The sequence below is a fragment of the Lethenteron reissneri genome, chromosome 18 (genome assembly GCF_015708825.2).
Source record: "Lethenteron reissneri isolate LAM-NWPU_2019-01 chromosome 18, ASM1570882v1, whole genome shotgun sequence".
Classification (NCBI taxonomy): Eukaryota; Metazoa; Chordata; class Hyperoartia; order Petromyzontiformes; family Petromyzontidae; genus Lethenteron; species Lethenteron reissneri.
Genome location: NC_083796.1, coordinates 1,962,183 through 1,973,929, shown reverse-complemented (window position 1 = coordinate 1,973,929; position 11,747 = coordinate 1,962,183). Strand labels below are relative to the sequence as shown.

General features: G+C 54.1%; 1 protein-coding gene across 1 annotated transcript in view; it reads left to right on the top strand.

The window, feature by feature from the left end:
* The first annotated feature begins 10,107 nt into the window (after positions 1–10,107).
* LOC133343686 (protein S100-A1-like) overlaps positions 10,108–11,747 on the top strand; it is a 22,246-nt gene continuing 20,606 nt past the window's right edge. Inside the window, exon 1 of the mRNA XM_061553421.1 lies at positions 10,108–10,234. The gene's annotated coding sequence lies outside the window, so the exon portion shown is untranslated. The remainder of the gene's footprint in view (positions 10,235–11,747) is intronic.

The window sequence follows — 11,747 nt, the reverse complement described above, 5'->3', positions numbered from 1 at the left end:
CTCGTTGGATTTTGTGGGTTTTATTTTTGCTGGCGATGGAGTTGCATTGACATCTCCTCGTGGTGTGTTTTACATGTTCACGTGTGCTGTACAAAAACATATTTCACAGGGGGGGTTCTTACGTGCTATGAAGAAGGGGACCCATGACCTGAAACGTCGCCTACTATAGACTTGTCCCTTTGTCATGGCCGTAATGGTGTATTGATGGGTGTGGCTGGAACTCCCTCGCCTCATGCCGGGGTCATGGGTTCGATCCGATACCTACTGCATGTGGAGTTTTAATGTCCCCTCGTGGCTGTAGTTCTCCAGCCTCTGGTTTTTCGCTCCATATTTCTAGACTCCATATCGTGGATTTAGAGTAATTTGGCTGCTGTGCACATTTACGTGATGACCCGCTGAAACGATCATTTGCTTGCCAGGTTGGGCTGGATGGGTGAAATTGCGTGTGGTAAGAGTCGGGTCCCAGTTTGATTTTAAGTGGAAAGTGACCAAGACAGTGAGGCTGGTCGTGTTGTGTGGGGCTGAGTGCTGGGGCACAAGAAAGAGGGAGGACCAACCTATGGCAGTCGGAGATGTTGTGGTTTAATAAAGGACCGGGTGAGAAATTGAGAGAAGCCTCGAGGTGGTAGAAATTACAAGATGAGAGAGAACGGCTGGTGTGGTGCGGCCATGTGGAGAAACAACGGAGTCAATGTGGAAGGAAAAGATCAAGAGGAAAGCAGACGAAGAGGTGGGGTGCGATGTGGTGCGATAGGACCATGGTGGCACGAGGAGCGGAAAGAGATGGGACAGGGCAGCGTGAAGACGGCTGGCGCAAGGACCGCGGAACACCCCACCATGAGGGGGACGCGCGCGTGGACGAAGGTCGCTTGGGAAACGAGGTGTACCGCTCGGCGGCGCCTTGAATGGTAAAATAAAACGAGTTTAATAGTTTTGTGACTGTGTGCTCGTGTTACGGAGTGCACCACTGCCAGCGGCAGTGTTGACGACCAATGTAGCCCGTTCGGTTTTTTTGTGGGGACAGTTGGGTGCGGTTAGAGGTGGGGACGAAGCGGGGGGGGCAGGTGAGTGGGGTGAGGGATGGTGAGGATTGGGTGTGGCCGGAGGTGGGGGAGACGTGGCGGGGAGGGGGGTGGTCAAGGTATGGCGGCGTGTGTGGGGAGGTGAACCATTGGGTATGGGAGCAGGGGATGTGGGGTGAGTGGAAGGGAATGTGGTGGCGGAGCCAGGATTTCCAGGTAGGGGGGGGGGCAACCCCTCCAGCAATGAAACATGATAGAGGAGTTGTTAGTCAGTAAGGACTTGTCCCTTGCTTTTTATTCGACGCGTGTGCGGCGATGGCGCAGCCATCGATCGAGGGTCGAATTCGAACCGCGTTGTGTGATCGGCATCGCGCTCGCTGAAGGTGTTGATGCCTTCAGGGAAGTCGTGTGCTGTAGACACAACTGCGCACAATTCTGAGTCACTTATAACTGCTTTTCCGTTACTTATTGCCAATTATGGGCTCAGACTATTGTCATATCATATCATAGAGTCCCTGGCACAATAATATGCTACACAATGGCAGTGGGGGTCGCAAAATGCCGATTTATTACTAATAAACCCCAATGATCCGATCGAAATTACGGAGTTCGATGGTGTGTGGGGGGGGGGGGGTGTGATTCACGCTGGCAGCGCGGGGCGACTCCATTATCACACTCCAATGGGGGGGAGGGGGGAGACATTGGAACCGAAGTCGCTGATTCCGTATCACCACGGAATCAGCGCTGACGCCACGTTCTCGGCAATCCCGCGTCGACGCCCGACCTTCGGGCTCATTGAGCCGCACCATTGCCCCCCCCCCGCCCGCCTCCTCATATCCGCGACGCCCTTAACTGTGACTACAGGTGAGGCATCTGTCCTACCTGTGCGCAGGTGAGAGCCCCTCCACCCCCCTCGCCTCCTGCCCCTCCCCCTCCGCCCACCCTCTCCTTTAACTCTGCCGAGCCAAGGCTCTCCCTGTGGGCGCTAAAGCAATGAACAGCACGCCGAGTCCACGCATTGTTAGTTTGGGGCCGCGTAGTTCCTGTGCATACGACACGTATCGTGGTCCATTCGACGCGTGTCGATGTGCAATGGCTCATGCATACGCACCGAGGCGACCACGCGGACGTTTAAGCACCTGTGCTCAATGCACGTCAACCTGCGTGGCTTACCTGCAGGCCTGTGTCTGCACCTGCCTACATTGTACACCGTCAGCTCACGCCACCGCGTCTCCTGAGATGGGGGACATCTCATGACCCCCTTCCGGACGATGTCTTCCACCGCTGGGGAACTCTGCCCGAGGAATCTTACTTCTGGAGGTTGCGAGCCGACCTCTCTGCATATTTGCTCTGAAGGAGCACCGTTGCCCGAATCGTCACCTCTTACTTTCCTTGTTCAGGCCACAGTCAGTGCTGTTGCCAAATTACGTATTCATTGACGTGCCTGTGCACCACTGCATCGAAACTAGAATCGAGGTCGTGCGGGCAAGTTGACAGTGCAGTGCGCTAACCACTGCGCCACCGATCTCAGCACACGGACATCAACACAGAACGAATGAATGCTGTGGGCTCTGTGCTCACAACAAACATAACACCTCGCTCCCTCTGGGCACACGTGGTGTAGCATTGCCTCGACTCTATTGTGTGTGTGTACAGGTGGGGCCTTACCATCAGCCCCATCAAAACTAAGCACCTGCCTGGGTATTTTGTACCATCGGACACTCCACCCCCACAACTCCTAATCGGTGATGGGGCAGTTGTGGTTAGAGTGGAAAGTTTCCCACACGTGGACAGTGTGCTCATGACAGGCTCTGTTTGGCAGCGGAGCTCTCATTCCGAATCAGTCGAGCGGCAATATCTTTTCATCGGTTGCATAACGCTGTGTGTAAGCTGCCTGGTTTGTCGCTCCGCACGAAGCTTCGGGTCTTCTCTGCCACAGTCATTCCCTCCCTTCTCTACGCTTGCGAAACGTGGACCCCCCTAATGGAGCATCTTCGCCGGTTGGAAACATTTAGGCTGCCTGCCTACGATACATCCTGAGTTTAACCAGGCTGGATTGTGTGAGGAGCTCACAAATCCTTGAAAGATCTGGGCAAAGTCCCATCGGTGAGCTCCTGTGGCAGGCAAGGCTGCGTTGGCTGGGTCATGTAGCCCGCATGCCCAGCCACCGCATGCCTAAACAGCTTTTGTTCGGGCGGATCGAGGGGACTAAACGGGCGCGGCGAGTGCTAGGGAAGAGATGGAGTGATGTGGTACAGGAGTACGTGGAGCTGAGTGGACTTGCCGATGACTGGTACCAGCAGTGTCAAGATCGGCCTCAGTGGAGGAAGCTCGTGAAGGACGCTACTGGACAGTTGGAGGCAGTCGCCCACCAACAACAACAGAGGGCGGAGGAGCGACGCTAACAACGAGCGGAGCGCCGGGTGGTTAAAGCAGAGCAAGTTGGTACAGTAGGGGGCACAGGTGGTGCATCAGCCAGTCATCTCAGTCATCTCAGTCAGTCGACCTGTGGCACCTGGGTCTGCCCCGTGACCTCCTGCCAGCGGGCGTTCAACACTTCACGTGGCCTCAAGGTGCACAATGGCCTGGCACAAGCGTCGTGGTGACGTCACCGCCACTTAGTGTCGAATGGCGGTTGTTGTTGGACAGGTGTGTGGAGCGCTAGTGTAGTGGTTAGCGTGCTGCTCGACGAACTCGACTTCGATTCCCGCTCACGGCCACAAACACCAGTGGCGATTATCTGAGCCGGTCCTGGGCCTCCCCTAGGTCGACTGAGCCTCAAATGAATACCGGGTGTGGCGTGCAAACATCCGCGCTGGGAAGACAAAGGCAGCCGGGCGTGTGTGTGCCCACAGTGCAGGCCTTCAAGGGTGCTTGCTGACAGCAGTCGCCGCAACAGTCTGTGAAGGCTATAACGGGGCATCTTTCTATCCTGTGAACAGGCGTAACCTGGCGCAGTGGTATGTTTGTTGGCCTTCGATCCTGCACGTGTTTCCTCTCTGGGCTCTCCGGTGCAGTCCCTTCGCTAACATCCACAATGCAACTGGCTGTTGGCCTCCGCCAAATGCTGAAACAAGACCTGCAAATTAGTCATTGGCATGATGGCAACATCCCCCCCCCTCCTTTACCCACCCACCAGCACAGACTTGGCAGGACTCTCATGAAAAAGAGGCACCGAGACTCGGCGAACCTGTCCTGGGTGAACGAGGGGAAAAGGTAAACAATTTTGAACAGAACCTCACACGAAGCACGAACGTTGTCGGGGGATGGGGGAGGGGTGGAGTGGGGGGCGGTGGCGCAGCGGTTAGCACACCAGCCGCCTACATTGTTGCAGCCACGGTCAACATCAACGGCGATTATCTGAACCGGTCCTGTGGAGGGAGCAGCGAGGGTTGGTGGATCACCGCACAGATGGGTTGTAAAACTCCCTTCCCCGTGGGCATCGAGGAGTCGTACCCCTGGTTCGGCAGGCGAAATGCGGCACGGAAAAGTGTGAAAACTAAATTATTATTTTTTCTACCAGGCAAGGTCGACTCAGATATGTAGCTCTTTTTCAGAAGTGACTTGGTCGCAAATGATCGCTCAGCGAAGTGGCTTGTGAGGACATTAATAGCAGCCAAATACTCTAAACGCATATTTCTAAATGTGGAGGGAAAACCGGGGGACCCGGATGAAAATCAACGGGACCACGGAGAGAATCATGCAAACTCAAAATATGCCGGCTTCAGGGTCAGGATTTGGATGGAACCCACGGCCTCCTGTATACCAGGTAAGGTAGTTAACATTTCGCTCCTGCGGCACCCTGTGGACCGATCTCCATCTGTTCCATGGGATAGAGTGTTGCTCCCTCGCACGAACGCGTGGCTTTTCTCCGGATGTTCTCGTTGTGTCCTCAGACTGTATAAACAGGGCAATTTAATTGGCTGAAAACATCTTTAAACATCGAGGATCGCAGAGCCTGGGCAATTGTTGGTAGGGCTGCATCCATTTTTTGCATTTTACCAGGTAAGGCTCACTGAGCCATATGGCTCTTTTCAGAAGCGACCTGGCTGTCACACATGATAGCTCAACGAAGTGGCTTATCACGCGCAAATTTACTTCAGCCAAATATTTGGAACGCACGTTGATTCTAAATGTAGAGGGGAAAAACCGAGAGAAAATTCCACGCGACCACGGGGAAAAAAAACACGCAAACTCAAAATATATAGGCGTAAGGGTTGGGATCGAACCCACGACGTCCTGTATACCAGGTGAGGTAGTTAACATCTCGCCACCGTGACGCCCCGATTTGAGGCTGAGTAGACCTAGGGTATGCCCAAAACCTGTTCAGATAATCGTAAGTGTGTTTAATGTTTTATGTTATTGTGTGGCTTCAAGATGCACCTAGCCTGACACAAGCGCGGTGGTTTCGTCACCGTCACCCAGTGCTGTTGTTGTCGGTACCTGCGTATCTACGTGCGAGAGAAGTATGGGAGAGCGGTAGTGTAGTGGTCAGTGCACTGCGCTACGAAGCCGGCCACCCAAGTGGATTCTCGCCCATGGTCAACATCAACACTGGGGAGACAAAGGCGGCCGGGCGTTGTGTCGGCCACCCACCCCCTCGTGTACCGTACCTGCCTTCATAGCTGCTTGCTCACAGCACTTGCCCCAACAGCCTATGTAGGGCTATCTTTATCTTTGTGTGTTTGTGCCTGTGGCTGTGTGGCCGTCTCGACGCTCTTCCTTCCGATATTGGGAAGCCACTGGAGCCCGGCACTTTCAAACCGGACAGGTTGAAGAAAAAAACTCGTTTCATTGTCCTTCCCCCGCGCCTCCCATTAGGGCGTTTGTCTCCGTACGACGCGAAAGAAGTTCAACACACACACGGCACAGTCCGTGCAGGGTGACAGCACACACGACTCCAGTAGTGTGGCGTGACTGCGCATGAGCAACCGGGGCAAATGAACAAAAACAAACGTGACCGCCTTGGGGGGCCGTCCATAAATGACGTCACGCACCTGGGGGGGGGGGAGGTCAGACAATTGTGACGATGTGTGACGAGGGGGGAGGTTGAAAACATCAGAGTACAGCGCCACATTAAATACGCACTACAATGACAATCGTTTAAAGCGATTTGAAGCATGTTAAAAAAAAATTGGGGGGGGGGCAGAGCTTTGTGACGTCATATTTGGGGGGGGTCTGACTTTTTGTGACGCCGTGTGGCGATGGGGAGGGGGGTCAAAAATCGCGTGACGTCATTGGCCCAAATGCGCTCTGGAGTTGTATATATAAAGCACGGACGTTTGCGTGGCATTCCCTCCACCCCGAGCACCTCCGATCAGCACAGTTGGCAACGTACGGTGCGAAAGAAGTTCAACGTACATGCGGACTAGGGATCGACATTGGAGGGATGCGAAGGGGCGCTTGCCTGCAAACATCTGGCAGATCGCCGGCATTGCTTCAAAGCGAGCCTGCCTCTGCTGCTGACGAGGCGCCGAGTGTTGAAACCGGTCCAGAGTTTCGCTTGCGTTGAGCCTCCGTGCAACGAGGGGGAGTTCCTGTGCGTGGGCGGTTTACTCGTGGCTCGCTCCGGTTTGACGGTGTGGCATCGACCACAGTCATAACCCTGAATGATGTCTCCTTACGAAACGTGGACCCTTTAAAAGGCACGCCTGCACTGGCTGCAAACATTTCGGCTGGCCTGCCCACTATCTTTCCAGACTTTAAGCAAACTGGAATGTGTGAGGTGCTCGCAGATCCTTGACAGATCTGGACACGGTCCCCATCACCGATGAGGCTCCTCCGGCAGGCGAGGCTGCGTTCGCTGGGTCACGTAGCCGGTATGCCCAGCCAACGCCTATCCAAGCGGCTCCTGTTTGGTCGGAGACAGAGGAGGTCGAAACGGGCGCGGCACGGGCGAGAGAATAGATGGCTCCGTGGGGTATACAGAAGGATATGGAGCTGAGTGGAATTGCCGATGACTGGTACCAGCGGTGTCAAGATCGCCCGCTGTGGAGGATGCTCGTGAAAGACGCGACTGGGTAGTCGGAGGCAGTCGCCCTCCAACAAAAAATGAGGGCAAAGGAGCGACGCTCACAACAACGAGCGAAGCGCCGGACGGCTAAAGCCATCTCAGTCGGCCAACCCATGGCACCTGCCTGCAGCGAGGTTCCCACACTTCACGTGGCCTCACAGTGCACCTAGCCTGGCACAGGAGGCTTCGTGGCGACGTTACCGCCACAGTTGTGTGTACTATCTGCACGTGGGGAGTGGCAGCGCAGAGGTTAGCGCGCCATCTGGTGCTGGCACTCGAGAGAGAGAGAGACAAAGGCGTCTGGGCAAGGTGTGGACACCACCACGCCCTCGTGCACCGTGCGAGGTGATCTGTGACCTGCATAGACAGCACTTGCCCCGACAGCCTGTTACGAGGCTATACGGGGGATCTTTGTCGACTCAGCCTCAAATGAGTACCCGGTGTGATGTATAAACATCGCCATTGGGGAGACAAAGGCGGCCGGACGTGGTGTTGGCCACCCACCCTCCTCGTGTGCGCGTTAGCCTTCATAGGTGCTTGCTAGCAGCTCTTGCCCCAACAGTCTATTAAAAGCTATGTGGGTGATTTCTCTGTATGGGGCCGTCCATAAATGACGTCGCGCACCTAGGTGGGGGGGGGGTGTCAGACATTTGTGACGATGTGTGACGAGGGGGGGGGGATGTGACGTCACATCAAAATGCGCAACTTTAAATAAATATAGACAACACGTTCTACTTAATTAAATAGACTTTTTAATAAATGTTTTCTCCAACATATGAGAGTGCAGCGGCACATTAAATATGCACTACAACGACAATAGCTTAAAGCGATTTGAAGCGTGTTTTTTTTGCGGGGGGGCAGAGCTTTGTAACGCGATATTTGAGGGGAGATTCTGACTTTTTGTGACGCCGTGTGACGAGGGGGGGGGGGTCAAAAATCGTCCAAAATCGCGTGACGTCATTTATGGGCGGCCCCTATGTCCGTGTATAAGTCTGGGTATGTTTGGTAAACTGGCAGAAGTTCACAGGCAAGGCCCCACTCTTTTATGAAATGTGGGTCCTGGTTAGACGCAAAAAAATGTACAGTTACACATCACACAAAATAATAAATTCGCATAGTTTGTTGAGAAAATACACTTGGTATGTCTGTCCTGTTACATCTACTGTACTATGTAAGTGTTGAGGACCCGGTCTACCAGACTGCATTCAACCACCAAGACCACAAGAACACACACACACACCACTCACCACTCACTCAGTCACTCACTCACACACTTAGTCACTAATCCACCCACTCACCCAGCCATTACCCGTCCATTCACTCAAGTCGCGCACCCACTCAGTTATTCACTCATTCACCCACTACCCCAAAACAACAAAAACAAAGATTCCCCGTGTCGCCTGAACAGACTGTTGGGGTACGTGCTGTTAGCGAGCACCTATGAAAGCCGGCACGGTGCATGAGGGAGTAGGGTGGCTAACACCACGCCCGATCACCTTTGTCTCCCTAGTGGCGATGTTTACACACTGCCCCAGGTGCTCATTCAACTAAAGACTAAACTTTTTTGTTTTTACCAGGAAAGGCCCACTAAGCCATATGGTTCTTTTTCCGAAGCGACCTACCCACAAATGATGGCTCAACCAAGTGGCTTATCATGTAGAAATGCACAGCAGCCAAATACTCAAAATGTGGAGGGAAAACCCGGGGGATCCAGAGAAAAGTCCCCGCGACCCACGTCCCGTATACCAGGCGAGGTAGTTAAAATCTCACCACCGTGCGTCCAGATTTGAGGCTGAGTCGACCTAGGGGAGGCCCATGACCAGTTTAGATAACCATCAAAGGTGTTGGTTGGGCCTGAGCGGGAATCGAACTCGGGTGGCCAGGTTCGTAGCGCCGTGCGCTACGACACCAGCCACTACGCCATTGCTCCTCTGCCACTCACCCGCTCACCCACCCACACACTCACCCACCCACCCACTCACCCATCCACCCACTAACTCACTCACCCACTCACTCCACCCACCCACACACTCACCCACCCACCCACTCACCCACCCACCCACCCACTCACCCACCCACACACTCACCCACCCACACACTCACTCACTCACCCACTCACTCCACCCACTCACCCACCCGCTCACTCACCCACCCACACACCCACCCACTCACCCACACCCACACACTCACCCACTCACTCACTCACCCACTCACTCCACCCACCAACTCACTCACCCACTCACTCCACCCACTCACTCATCCACTCACCCACCCACTCACTCACCAACCCACACACCCACACACTCACCCACCCACACACTCACCCATCCGCCCACCCACTCACTTACCCACCCACACACTCACCCACCCACACACTCACCCATCCACCCACCACTCACTCAGCCACCCACACACCCACACACTCACTCACGCGTGTTCATCACACGTGTTCATCACCCGTACGCTATTGCAGTGCTGTACAACTGTTGACTGTGCGGTTTGTTGCTGGGTCGTTTGACGTCTTGGTGCTATGCTCACAAGCTTGCGTCGTGGGTTACTCCCCTAGGTTGACTCAGCCTCAAATGAATACCTCGCGCGGTGTGCAAACATCGCCACTAAGAGGAGACAAAGGCGGCCCGGCATCGTGTTGCTGACCAGCCCCCCCCCCCCCATACCTCGTGTGTGCTCCGTGCAGGCCTTCATAGGTTGCCACTCGCTAACAGCACTTGCCCCAACAGTCTGTCACGAGGCTATACGGGGGACCTTTGCCTTTGGTTCCTGTCTGGAGAATGCTGGAACCGCCCTGACCGCGAGCACTGACGATGGTGGTGGGTGGGTGTGGGTGGGTGGCTCGGGCGAGGCGTGGCAGATCGGAATGTGGGCGAGCGCTCCAAGTTTTAATTCTCTCGGCGTGAGTGCGAGTCTGGCTCTCGCTCTCTCTCTCTCCCATCTCTCCCCACTGTCGCTCTCCCTTTCGCTCTCCCATCTGCGCTGCTCACCCCCCACAAAACCCTCCCCATCTCGCCACGCTCTCTCCCCCATCTCTCTCTCTCTCTCTCACCGTGCCCCTCTCGCACTATAAAAGCGAGGACTCCTCCCTTGTAGAGAGCGAGCGAGACGGTGTAGTTTTTTTTGGACGAAACGCGACTCGTACCTCTTCCCTGATCTTGCTCCTCCGATCCTCGCTCCGTCTCCCACGGTGAGTGCCGCCAAGGATCCGCACTGCGCTATTGACACGCCCGGCCAAGTCTCACCCCCCCCCCCCCCGCGCGCGTTACTCGAGTCCATTATTCAGCAGAAGATATCGCTTTCCATTTACGAAGTAAATAAATAAACTCTCTCCCACCCACCAAATTGGCCTCTGTGAGATGAACTAGTCCACCAATTCTTGCACCGCTGTCCTAGAGTAATCGACAGAGACGTGAGGGCTAGTGGATTCGGGTTAGTGGGTTGTGGCTAGTGGATGAGTGGGATAGGGCTCGTGAGATAGGGTGCGTGATAGTGGGTTAAGGATAGTGAGTTAAGATTCGGGAAAGTGGGTTAGTGTTTGGGATGGTGGATTTGGGATAGTAAATTATGGATGGTGGGTTAGTGGGTTTGTATTGGCGGGTTAGGGCCAATGAGTTTGGGTTAAGGATGGTGGGTTAGTGTTTGGGATGGTGGATTGAGGGATAGTAAATTAGGGATGGTGGGTTAGTGGGTGAAGGATGGTGGGTTAGTGGGTTTGTATTGGCGGGTTAGGGCCAATGAGTTGGGGTTAAGGATAGTGGGTTAGTGTTTGGGATGGTGGATTGGGGATAGTAAATTAGGGTTGGTGGGTTAGTGGGTTAAGGATAGTGGGGTAGGGCTGGGGCCAGTCACGAGGGCAGTAGTTCGGGAGTTCGTGTCTGGCTTAGCACCAGAGGTTAGGGGTTCGTGTTTAGGGTTGTGTAAGTTTGGGGTTAGAGTGAGTACTCGCGTTAGGTGAATGGCTGGTGTCATAGCATTCGGGTGAGTACTACTGGACATCCGTGATAAAATTGCTTTATAGCTCATCGGATTCCTCCAGTATAAATATTCTGTTTCTGGTGTTAAGGAGCTAAGGGTATTAGTAGTTCAGTCGTGGTGCTGGGGGTAAGCAGTGGGGGGGGGGGGGCTGGCTGGGGCTTGGCAATCGTTCTACTAAACCTGGGGTGCACGCTACACCCGCTGGGGGTGCGAGATGCCCCTTTCTGGGGGTGCGAGACGTGGCCTGATTTATTTTCGAAGCTAAATCATTAATCGCGGGCACCGTAAGTAACACGTTATATTTCGATTTAAAGCTTTCGTGACTGCAGGGATTCATCTTCTTGGTTCTTTCGGTAAAGTCACGTAGAAGGGAAGTAATAAAATAATAAAAATAAAACATTTTATTATTTTATTACTTCCCTTCTACGTGACTTTACCGAAAGAACCAAGAAGATAACACGTTATACTTTGTTTCATCGTACCTATGTCTTAATATTATTACATTTGTTAACGCTTGAGAAACCGAGGGGTGCAAGGCTGCAGTCAAGGTTAAGGACCACTGGCTTCGGGTAATCGCGTTTTAGGGTTTTTCGTGTTGTTGGTGTTCTGGGGGTGGCGTTCGTGCACAATGCGAGTTTGATATCTTGGCTTGAAGATCGATGAGTCGCCGCCGCCGCCACACGAATTCCAGGCCTCTTGCCAAGGGTGTGACGATTCGCCTCCAC